This window comes from Toxotes jaculatrix, chromosome 5 (genome assembly GCF_017976425.1).
Source record: "Toxotes jaculatrix isolate fToxJac2 chromosome 5, fToxJac2.pri, whole genome shotgun sequence".
Lineage (NCBI taxonomy): Eukaryota > Metazoa > Chordata > Actinopteri > Toxotidae > Toxotes > Toxotes jaculatrix.
Genome location: NC_054398.1, coordinates 30,524,302 through 30,536,275, shown reverse-complemented (window position 1 = coordinate 30,536,275; position 11,974 = coordinate 30,524,302). Strand labels below are relative to the sequence as shown.

General features: G+C 44.4%; 6 non-coding genes across 6 annotated transcripts; all 6 read left to right on the top strand.

The window, feature by feature from the left end:
* The first annotated feature begins 2,835 nt into the window (after positions 1–2,835).
* LOC121182726 lies at positions 2,836–2,992 on the top strand. Its single transcript, XR_005894130.1, has one exon. It is a non-coding gene; the product is annotated as a U1 spliceosomal RNA (small nuclear RNA).
* Positions 2,993–3,392: 400 nt separating this feature from the next.
* LOC121182754 lies at positions 3,393–3,507 on the top strand. Its single transcript, XR_005894155.1, has one exon. It is a non-coding gene; the product is annotated as a U5 spliceosomal RNA (small nuclear RNA).
* Positions 3,508–3,962: 455 nt separating this feature from the next.
* On the top strand, positions 3,963–4,126 carry LOC121182725. Its single transcript, XR_005894129.1, has one exon. It is a non-coding gene; the product is annotated as a U1 spliceosomal RNA (small nuclear RNA).
* Positions 4,127–4,698: 572 nt separating this feature from the next.
* On the top strand, positions 4,699–4,889 carry LOC121182728. Its single transcript, XR_005894132.1, has one exon. It is a non-coding gene; the product is annotated as a U2 spliceosomal RNA (small nuclear RNA).
* Positions 4,890–5,285: 396 nt separating this feature from the next.
* Positions 5,286–5,400, top strand: LOC121182753. Its single transcript, XR_005894154.1, has one exon. It is a non-coding gene; the product is annotated as a U5 spliceosomal RNA (small nuclear RNA).
* A 455-nt stretch (positions 5,401–5,855) lies between these two features.
* On the top strand, positions 5,856–6,019 carry LOC121182766. Its single transcript, XR_005894165.1, has one exon. It is a non-coding gene; the product is annotated as a U1 spliceosomal RNA (small nuclear RNA).
* The last annotated feature ends 5,955 nt before the right edge of the window (positions 6,020–11,974 follow it).

Here is an 11,974-nt window from a genome sequence, read left to right as displayed (position 1 = left end):
TTTATGATCGTTGACAGAACTCGTTATGGGTAAATATAAATTCTCTGACGACTGGCTCATAAACCCCAAATATAAAGACTGGTTGGAGAAGGATCCCAAATGGATAAAGAAAGCTAAATGCAGACTTTGTGTGAAATCGTTTGACATCTCCAACATGGGGGAGGCAGCGGTTGTGATTTGAATTTGTCTGGGTTTGGTCTTTATTTATTTGTATGAGCTACATTACCTAGCTATAATCTTCTGGAAATTATTTGGTGACATAATGGCATATATATTCAGAATAATGAAAACAAACGATAAATTCCATAATTTATTTACATGATACACATCTATTTACTCAAATGTCACAAATTTTGATTTATTTTTTACAGAGAAGTCTGGAAATTAGGGTCTGGAAAAAGTATGGAATTTTGACATTTCAAATGTGTAGCAACCCTGTATACAGTTGTAGGAAGCAAAGGAAACAAGAGAAGAAGCTTTTGCAAAAACAAGGTTCATGCTGATGCTGATGTGCATTTTCACTTTGCACTCATCAAACACACATTCACAGATGACTACATGAATACATGACTACACACAAACATGACTTTATATGTGTACAGGTCTAGTGTTTTTTTTCTTTTTGTATTCTTTGAAAGAGGCACAGGTACTGACATAAGTCTGAGATGCTAAGACAGAGAGAGGTTAGGGCTAGGGACTGCATTATGTCAGCAAGTGTCCTCACAAAGATATAAGTACCTGTGTGTGTGTGTGTGTGTGAGTGTGTTTGTCCTTTGATGCCTTTGATGTATCAACATTCTACAGCCTGATGTCACAGGCTGCAGTAAGTGGACACACAGCCAGAGACAAGTTCAGAAGTCAAACAGGAGCAGAAACAGTTGGACTGGACAGGACTTGCTCATGATTTAGGAAGAAAGAAGCACTCAGATATTTCTGCACAATTATTGACAAGGAAGGGAGGAGCTACTGCTGTTACAAGGACAAGAGGAAACTACAGGAAAGTCCAGATCAGCTCCAAGGTTTTCAGTAAGTCAATACATGTTAGTAGTTCATGTCGGTGTTTAGTTCATTTAGTGAAATGTTTTGTCCAGATGATTTGTTTGTTAACTTCATGTGATATTTAAGCACACAAGAACACGATGTTCAGCCCAAAAGTGTTTGGGCACACACACAAAAAGTAGCTGTTTTAAATATTTCCATCTTACATCTTACTCAATGTTAGACAGGAACGGACCTATAAGTGATCAGACTCAGTAACAGCCTTTATCAGATGATGGATAGTCAGAGAATTCTCGTCAGGTGGATAAGGTGATTTTTGATTGCATCTTGTACTTGGATTTGTAGAGAAATCGAGATGATTATTGTCCCTATTAAACTTTGGATTCGTTGTTTTAGCATGTATAAGGAGACTTTTTATATGGGTTGGTGTTGCTTACGGCCATACCACCCTGGGCATGTCCAATCTCGACTGATCTCGAAAGATAAGTAGAGTAGGGCCTGGTCAGAACTTGGATGGGACACCACCTGGGAATACTAGGTGCTATAAGCCTTTAATCTCCATTTTTGATTCAGAATAAACAAAAAACATCATCACTAAACTAGTGTAGTTCATGTCCATCTTGTGAGGTGGCTTTGTTGATTTAGAGTTATATGTTGCTCCTGCTCCTGAGGGACAAGCTGGAGCACTCGGGAGTGGATCACCACATCTCGGCCTGGATACTGGACTACCTCACCAACCGCCCACAGTATGTGAGGACAAAGGACTGCGAGTCTGACATGGTGGTCAGCAGTACAGGGGCTCCACAGGGAACAGTCTTGGCTCCTTTCCTGTTCACCCTGTACACGGCAGACTTCATGTACAGGACAACCAACTGCCACCTGCAGAAGTTCTCCGATGACTCTGCCATCGTCGGCCTCATCACAGACGACGATGACAGGGAGTACAGAGAACTGATCCAGGACTTCGTGGACTGGTGTCGGTGGAATCACCTCCAGATCAACTCAGGGAAAACCAAGGAGCTGGTGGTGGACTTCCGCAGACGCAGCCACCCCTCCCCCCAACACCAGTGAACATCCAGGGAACGGACATTGAGAGTGTGGTCTCTTACAGGTACCTGGGTGTTCACCTGAACAATAAACTGGACTGGACTGATAACACTAATGCCCTATACAAGAAGGGTCAGAGCAGGCTCTACCTTCTTAGGAGACTCAGGTCCTTTGGAATGCAGGGGGCTCTCCTTACGTCCTTCTTTGACTCTGTTGTGGCATCAGCCGTTTCCTATAGTGTGGTCTGCTGGAGCAGCAGCATCTCTGCGGCGGACAGGAAGAGACTGGACAAACTGATCAGGAAGGCCTGCTCAGTCCTGGGTTGCTCCCTTGACCCAGTGCAGGTGGTGGGAGAGAGGAGGATGGTAGCAAAGCTATCATCAATGATGGTGAATGAGTCCCACCCCATGCAGGACACACTGACTGCACTGAGCAGCTCCTTCAGTGAGAGGCTGCTTCACCCCAAGACAGTGAAGGAGCGTTATCGCAGGTCCTTCCTTCCTGCGGCTGTTAGACTGTACAACCAGCTTTGCTGAGCAAACCACATGCACACAAACCACTTGCACACATACTCTGTCCTGGACTTAAAAACTGGTGCTATGTGTGCAGCCTTCTTCTTCTTCATTTTTCATACTGTTTACTGTTTATAGTATTTATTATTATTACTATTATTATTGTGTAAATCCTGAGTGTCTTCTCTGCTGCTGTAACAGTGCAATTTCCCCATTGTGGGACTATTAAAGGTTTATCTTATCTTATCTTATCTTATCTTATGTCAACTTTTGCAGTCTGTCCACAAAGCGGCAGTGTTGCTCTGCAGAAGCTCTCTGAGAGTGAGGCTCAGCCATTGCACTCCGACTGTGCTGACCCCTGCCAATTCCCCAAATGTGGGAATCTCGACTGCATAATTTCTGGTAGTGGGGGATTGCGTTCGCGCTCTCCCCTGATGGGTGCGTGTAGAAGAAAACACAGTGTGTCAGGAATGCCCATGTGCTAACCTGTTGAAGACTCTCCATTTTGTGAAGTGGCTTTGTTGATTTGGAGTTATATGTCAGCTTTTGCAGTCTGTCCACAAAGCGGCAGTGTTGCTCTGCAGAAGCTCTCTGGCGTACGCTACAGACAGCTACGATGATTGGTCGCGGACTCCCTGAAGACGCCTGATCATTTCCCAGACTTTGTAGTCTCCATGTAAAAGCCAGGCCTGGATTTTTCAGGCTGGAGGTGGGGGGGGGGGGCAATGGAGGGGAGGCTGGGATTTAGCACGCGGCAAGCCAAGGGAGGCGTACCGTGACGGTGGTAGCTGGGACGACTAGGGTCCTCAGCTGCTCTCTGAGACAGGCCTGTTCTGACTCTTGTTTCTTTTCATAACGCACAAGTCTTTCGCCTTTTACTAAAGACTTCCGTGGAGAGGAACACCAATGAGTTGAAGTTATTTTTGGCTGGCTTGGCCTTATGGCTGAGCCTTTTGAGTTGGTGAAAAGTCAAACATCTTTATAGAGCGCCACAAGTGTGAGCTCCACTGTCCGACTTTGCTCTTTCTTTGCGGAAGAAATGTGTGCTAGATGTTGTGATTTCGCTGGTATACTTTATTTTTAGGCTTTGATGGGGATGCTGGCGTCTTTGAGACAAGAAAAGTGTACCACGTGGGCCTTTGCTTTCTTTCCCAAGAGACAGCTTGACTAGTGGCATTTCACACTGTGTTCCTTTGTTTTTGGCAGAGCAGTGCATGATGGGTGGATCCAACAAAGCGCGTTTGCCGCACGCCGCAGCCTGTTTGTGTCTTTCCAGCCATTAACGTAACAGACAAAGGGGAGCTGATGCTCAAGGCACTGAAATGTGGGATTATGCATTGTAGGCACCGTCAGCCAGAGTGCTGTGCCTGGTGACCACCACCCGCTCTCTTCCAACTGCAGCTCATACTTACCTGGCAGGGGAGATACTATGATCAACAAGGTGGTTCACCCAGGGTGAGGTTCAGCCATTGCACTCCGGCTGTGCTGACCCCTGCGAATTCCCCAAATGTAGGAATCTCGACTGCGTAATTTCTGGTAGTGGGGGACTGCGTTCGTGCTCTCCCCTGATGCGTGCGTGTAGAAGAAAACACAGTGTGTTAGGAATGCCCATGTGCTAACCTGTTGAAGACTCTCCATTTTGTGAAGTGGCTTTGTTGATTTGGAGTTATATGTCAGCTTTTGCAGTCTGTCCACAAAGCGGCAGTGTTGCTCTGCAGAAGCTCTCTGGCGTACGCTACAGAGTGGCGTGTTTAGTCGTGACAATTACCCGTGTTCCCATTGGAATTGGGGAAGTGGGCGTGGCCTTTCCATGACGAAGTGTGAGCTCTCCTGTCCGACTTTGCTGCTTGTTTGTGGAAGAAATGTGTGCTAGATGTTGTTCTAGTATGCTTTATTTTTAGGCTTTGGTGGGGAACACCAATGAGTTGAAGCTATTTTTGGCCGGCTTTGCCGTATTGCTGAGCCTTTTGAGTTGGTGAAAAGTCAAACATCTTTGTATAGCGCCAGGGAAAAGTACACAGCAGACAGATGGGTGGAGTTGCTAAGTGGCGGCAATTGATAAGCTGGCTTACAAACGGGACACCGTGACAAGTGACTGTTGTACCAAGAGCTTGATTTGGACGTCAAACGCTTGGGCCTCATCGCTTCTCGGCCTTTTGGCTAAGATCAAGTGTAGTATCTGTTCTTATCAGTTTAATATCTGATCTGTCCCCTATATGGGGATAACGTATTAAACCCATTTTTAGAAGAGGGAGCTGAAAAGGGAGCTTGCTCCGCTCACTCCACGCATCGACCTGGCATTGCAGTGCCGCCGGGAACGGTGCACCTTTCTCTTACTCCGTAGAAAATCAAGCTCTGACACAAATGTTTAGTTAGAAGTCAAACTTTTACAGTGGCTGAAGGAAAATTCGGCTAAGTTTTTATCAAGGGAATTGTGCACAACCAGTCCGTTGATTTACTGATATCACCCAGGGAAGCCCGCTCAACAACACAGTGCACTTCAGCTACGATGATTGGTTGCGGACTCTCTGAAGACGCCTGATCATTTCCCAGACTTTGTAGTCTCCATGTAAAAGCCAGGCCTGGATTTTTCACGCTGGAGGTGGGGGGGGGGGGCAATGGAGGGGAGGCTGGGATTTAGCACGCGGCAAGCCAATGGAGGCGTACCGTGACGGTGGTAGCTGGGACGACTAGGGTCCTCAGCTGCTCTCTGAGACAGGCCTGTTCTGACTCTTGTTTCTTTTCATAACGCACAAGTCTTTCGCCTTTTACTAAAGACTTCCGTGGAGAGGAACACCAATGAGTTGAAGTTATTTTTGGCTGGCTTGGCCTTATGGCTGAGCCTTTTGAGTTGGTGAAAAGTCAAACATCTTTATAGAGCGCCACAAGTGTGAGCTCCACTGTCCGACTTTGCTCTTTCTTTGCGGAAGAAATGTGTGCTAGATGTTGTGATTTCGCTGGTATACTTTATTTTTAGGCTTTGATGGGGATGCTGGCGTCTTTGAGACAAGAAAAGTGTACCACGTGGGCCTTTGCTTTCTTTCCCAAGAGACAGCTTGACTAGTGGCATTTCACACTGTGTTCCTTTGTTTTTGGCAGAGCAGTGCATGATGGGTGGCTCCAACAAAGCGCGTTTGCCGCACGCCGCAGCCTGTTTGTGTCTTTCCAGCCATTAACGTAACAGACAAAGGGGAGCTGATGCTCAAGGCACTGAAATATGGGATTATGCATTGTAGGCACCGTCAGCCAGAGTGCTGTGCCTGGTGACCACCACCCGCTCTCTTCCAACTGCAGCTCATACTTACCTGGCAGGGGAGATACCATGATCAACAAGGTGGTTCACCCAGGGTGAGGCTCAGCCATTGCACTCCGGCTGTGCTGACCCCTGCGTATTCCCCAAATGTGGGAATCTGGACTGCATAATTTCTGGTAGTGGGGGACTGCGTTCGCGCTCTCCCCTGATGCGTGCGTGTAGAAGAAAACACAGTGTGTCAGGAATGCCCATGTGCTAACCTGTTGAAGACTCTCCATTTTGTGAAGTGGCTTTGTTGATTTGGAGTTATATGTCAGCTTTTGCAGTCTGTCCACAAAGCGGCAGTGTTGCTCTGCAGAAGCTCTCTGGCATCAGAATCAGAATCAGAATCAGATTTATTGGCCAAGTTTGTACATACAAGTTTGTACATACAAACATGGAATTTGACTCCGGTTTTTCTTCCTCTCCTACGGTACAACAACAAGACAACAACAACACACAACCGACGGAACACTAATACGCTACAGAGTGGCGTGTTTAGTCATGACAATTACCCGTGTTCCCATTGGAATTGGGGAAGTGGGCGTGGCCTTTCCATGACAAAATGGAAAGACTCTTTGTTGCTTGTTTGTGATGTTGTTCTAGTACAGACTCTTACACTCTTGAACAATGACACACACCAATCCCAATTTAATTTTTCTTTTATCTATGATTCTAAAATCAACAGCAACCTCCTACACATTTTAACACTTGTTTCTGTGTATTGTTACGGCCCTGTGTGTTGGCCTTTCAGGGAGTTGTGTTGCTGATGTTCTCCTTTGCTTTGTGTGTGCAGGTGATTGCTGGGCGGAGCTGATCTTGCACTCATGCAGCACACCTGAGCTGGCAAGTTGGAGGAGGTTTATAAGGGCTCAGCAGGCTTGCCTCGCTCTCTTTCCTCCTGGCCTCCTTAGACAGCAGTTGGGCTCCTTTGTTTGCTGCAGCCATGACTGGGCATTTGTCCTGGACATGGCTGGCCTGCTAACTGTTGGTGTTTGACAACCTATTCTTCCTTAATAAAATGGTAAAATGGTTGAGATTATGTGTGGCCTCTCCACTTTGTCACTTTTGTGAGCCAGTTGTGACAGTATGCTTGCTGTATTATTTGTGTTGTGTTCACTGTTATGGTGCAGGTGCAAAGTGGGTGACTGTCATCTCTACTACTTTTACTATTTTGCGATGAGTCGACTTCCATCCCAGCAGTGTTGCAGTGGTTTGTTGTTCAGAGGCTGAACTGGGCTCCACGTCTCTGTCAGAGTGAAGTGAAGAGGCCTTCTGATGACGTCTGTCTGCAGCTGCTGGTAGAAATGACATTCTTTTAATGTAAAAGTCTACAGCAGCCAGGAATCCAGAATGTGAGGTTAAAAGACTGTCTCTTCCTGCTCCAGCCCCCTTCTCCAGGTGACACACACACACTCTAGGACACACATGTGCATACACTTTTACACAATGTGCAAAAACAAAAGTGACATAAAGCAAACAAAAATGAACAGTATGTATATTTAGAGTAACACTGAGTGAGAGAGGACAACTTTCTATACACTGTCATATATAATTTGTCCCTGAAAGTTGGTAATTGTGAGAATGAAGAAGTTGAAAGAAGCTTTTAGGGAAAATTTTAATAGATGTCAGACAAAGTGTGGGTGATGTCAATCACTCCAGCTCTGAACATTTCATACAGTACACACCCATTATAAAATCTGAGACACTGAAAAAAAGAAAAAGAAAAAATATAACACTTAAACTGTGATTTCATCAAAAGGTAGTCATGTAAACTCTTGGTAAACTCTTGGTAAAGGTGAAGTCTTATGACTTATTTCAGGTTTCAATCACGTTTTTATGTGAAATGTATATTTCACATAAATTATAACGTATATAAACATGTATAACAAAGCGATCAGGCTGTCAAACTGTACTTTTTGATGTAGTTTGCCTGGTTTTTCTCAAAGCTGCAGGAAGCTGGAATCTGTACAGAAGAAGTGGAATAAGCAGAATAAGACGTATGGTGAATAATAATATATGTCTTGTCAGGCTCTGCAATAAGATAGAAAAAAATAATGTGGAAATTAGCTGCAATTCTCCATCACACCACATGATGAAGCTGATTAATCTGATTTATCACTTTGGGTTCAGCATCTGTGAATGAATAAAAAAAGACAAAGTCCAGGTGGGAGGTGGAGGAGTCTCAGTGTGTCTGCAGAGACTGTGTAGAAGGACAGAGCAGCAGCAGAGCAGTCCAGATACACTGATGATTCTCTTTCAGATCCAGAGGAACACACAGGGATGATGGTGGACTTGACAGTGGAGCTGTTCTCAGAGCAGTTCAGACTGCAGCACTGAGAGTCTTCTCCACTTCTTCTGGTTCCTCTGTCAGTCACTGCTGGATGAAGCTCTCCTCTCCACTCTACCTCCCAGTAACATGGACCAATCAGAGCCTCTCTACACACAAGCTGCTGCTGCTTCAACCTCTCTGGATCATCAGGACACAGCTCGTCCTCTCTCAACACACACACCGTCCTCTTCACTCTCACCTTTAGAGAGATCACTACCTCCAGCTGTTGAGAGAAGAAGACAGACAACAGAGGTGATAAATCAGTGTTTACAGAGACTCACTTCATCAGCTGTCAGTCACTGATGCAGCACATCCAGTATAAAGAGCAGCAGGGACTTCAGTCCTGTTCAGAGCAGAAGTGGAGCAGCTGTGTAGTGTAGCAGCTTCCTCTCAGCTCTCATGTTAACGTATTGGAGTGAAGACACTGAGCTGGAAGCTCACACACCTGCAGAGACTTTTAGCATCAAGTCTGTTTACTCTGAACATTTCACTCAAGTCCACAGTGGAAATAAACTGCTGAGTCATGAAGCTTCATTACTGCACAGACAGTTTAGTGATGGATTCACTGCTGTTACATGTCAACTCATGTTCCATTTAAAGAAAGAGTCTCTGTGTGTTGATGAACATCGGATCTGCTTCTGAAATATCAGCTGACAAATAAACATGGAGGCTGTCACTGAAAGTATCTTACAGATGGACAGATATACAGATGTGATCACTGGACTTCAGCAGATGTTCTGCTCTGTATCAAAACACACAATCGCAATCAGGCTGATCTGATTGGCTGAGTGCTGTCTGTCTCTCTGTTTTTCTGTCCAATCCTGAAGCCTGTCACCATTCTCCTCTCACAGCTTCAATGAGGAAAGCAGCCACTGAGAAGGTTGGAGGTTTACAGGAGACACTGGATCTTTGCTTTGATACAAACTGTGTTTAGGACAATACAGCTGAAAGCAGCATGGACTGACTCCAACCCTCTACTGACCTCAGAGTCTCCAGTCTACAGTCTGGACTCTTCACAAGATCAGACAGATCCTTCACTCCTGAATCCTGCAGCTTGTTGTAGCTCAGCTCCAGGTGTCTCAAATGGGAGGGGTTGGACTTCAGAGCTGAGGCCAGAGAAGCACAGCTGGTCCTTGACAAACTGCAGGAACTCAATCTGAATAAAGAATAAATCATGTGGATAAAAATCATTTCTAATCCAATCAGATATGCCCTAATCAATGAGCTTTCACTAACATGAGTAGAGGGACTTTGTCCTTCTCTTATTGTGGATCATCATAATGTCAGCCTTCTACACACATCATCCAAATGTCACCACAACATTCATACAACAGCAACAAATACCAGTGTGTGAGTTCTGAAGGTTTCGTTGAAGTCAACAGACATTATTCATGACAACTGACTGAAGTGAAACTGAAGGAATAATTCTTAGTCTGAGATAAGAAAAAGTCACAATATGAAACAACAACTATTTCAAATCTCATTCATTCATTCAAGATGAATGGATTCAAGTTCTGGATGAAGATAAACCATGTTCAGTTGTGGATTAAAGATCTAAGATCTACAACAGTAACAGACAGTGAACTGACCTCAGAGTCTCCAGTCTACAGTGTGGACTCTCCAGAAAACCACACAGCAGCTTCACTCCTGAATCCTGCAGCTCGTTGTAGCTCAAGTCCAGGTGTCTCAGATGGGAGGGGCTGGACTTCAGAGCTGAAGCCAGAGAAGCACAGCTGATCTCTGACAAACTGCAGGAACTCAATCTGAATAAAGAATAAATCATGTGGATAAAAATCATTTCTAATCCAATCAGATATGTCCTAATCAATGAGCTTTCACTAACATGAGTAGAGGGACTTTGTCCTTCTCTTATTGTGGATCATCATAATGTCAGCCTTCTACACACATCATCCAAATGTCACATCAACATTCATACAACTATTCATGTCAACAATAATAATAATAATAATAATAATAATAATAATACGCTTTTCAATTGATTTGTACAAATATTAGTTCTGAGGATCTTCTGTATATTGTTGTGATAAAAATGGACTGAACAACTCACACTGGACATTTTCTACACTTCATTTAGAAAACATTAGTCTGCTGACTGTGACAAATACGAGTGTGTGAGTTCTGAAGGTTTCATTGAAGTCAACAGACATTATTCATGACAACTGGACCTGGTGGTTTTGAGTCTTTGGAAGGAGTTCTGCCACTAATCAATATTTTTGTCCAGTTTTAAACCACTTTTTATTCATCAGGTTTTAGACTGGTGGTTTTACAAATCTGTTTAAATTAGGTCAAAAGATTTTGGTCAGCTGCTTTTTCATTTTCAAACTTGCTTTACTGTATGAATTTTATTCAACATGTTTCACAGCCTGCCCATAACAAAGGCCACATTTTAGATCTATGTATTACCCACGGCCTGTTTGCTAATATTTCTTCAGTTGTGGATTCAGGCTTATCTGATCACTTCTGTGTCTTTTTCACTGTTCCTAATTGATAAGTGACAACTGGATCAACCCCAAAATCCTCTTCTCAACCATGGATCATCTAATTAATCCTGCCTTTATGAAGGCTGACAGTTTGTCTAACAGCTTCAAATGTGAAGACTTTAGAGTCCACTTCAAAAATAAAACAGACTATCAGATGAAAATGATCTCAGTGTAAGCATACAAATTCAGTCACCACAGAACCTTTGTATGAGGAAACACTGGAGAAATTCATCCTGGTTGATGCTGAGATTCTTAGTAAAGTCATTTCTCAATTAAAACCATCAACCTGTCCCTTAGATTCCATACCTACATCCTTTTTTACAACCTTTTATAGCTTTTTAAATGAAGACTTACTTAACATAGCAAATGATTCTCTTCAGATGGGTGTCTTCCCATCTGCTCTTAAGACGGCCAGAGTCAAATCCCTTCTGAAGAGAAACAATTTAGATCCCTCCATACTCCAATATTTTTATACCAGTTTGTCTTTCGGACCAATCAAAGTACTGAGACTGTCCTAGTCAAGATTGTAAATGAGGCATAAAAAAAAAACACCTGTATTAGTATCACTTGACTTTGTAGTGTAAAATTTTGTGCAATGTGTATAATGTATTCTTCAATATGTGCCAATTCCTTTATGTTCTGCTTATCCTAGACCTGATCCTCTGTTTGCCCTCTACTCCAACACACACACACACATCTTCTCTATGTCACACACATACACACGCACACACACACACACACACGCACACACACACACACACACACACACACACACACACACAATCCTCTACCACACGCACACACACACACCTACCAAGATGGCGGCGCGCATGGATGCAGCGGCCCCACGGGGATCCAGCGAGAGTGAAAGTTTTTTTCTTTACAAGACACCCACCTGCCTTAACCTACGATCGAGAGACACTGCTAAGCATCAGAGCAAGGTGTGCTGAAAAAATCACGGTGCTTCAGCATAAATTGGACATTCTAAGCCAGCACGGTATCCTAACGGAGACTACGCCGGCAGCCATCCGAGGTAGGAGGAAGCGAAAGCGCTGCGAGCGTAAACAAAAGAGGGGGAAGAGAGCCGGGATACACGCTAGGCTAAAGGCTAACCCCGCCAGACCAGCAGTGCCGTCGCTCCTTCTCTCCAACGTTCGCTCCCTTGACAACAAGCTAGACGAGCTTCATTTGCTGAGGAAACGCTAACGCTAATGCTAACGCTAATGCTAACGCTAGCGATGCACTCGGAGGGCTGCCGCCATCAGTGAGCTGTTGACAAAACACCCGGACA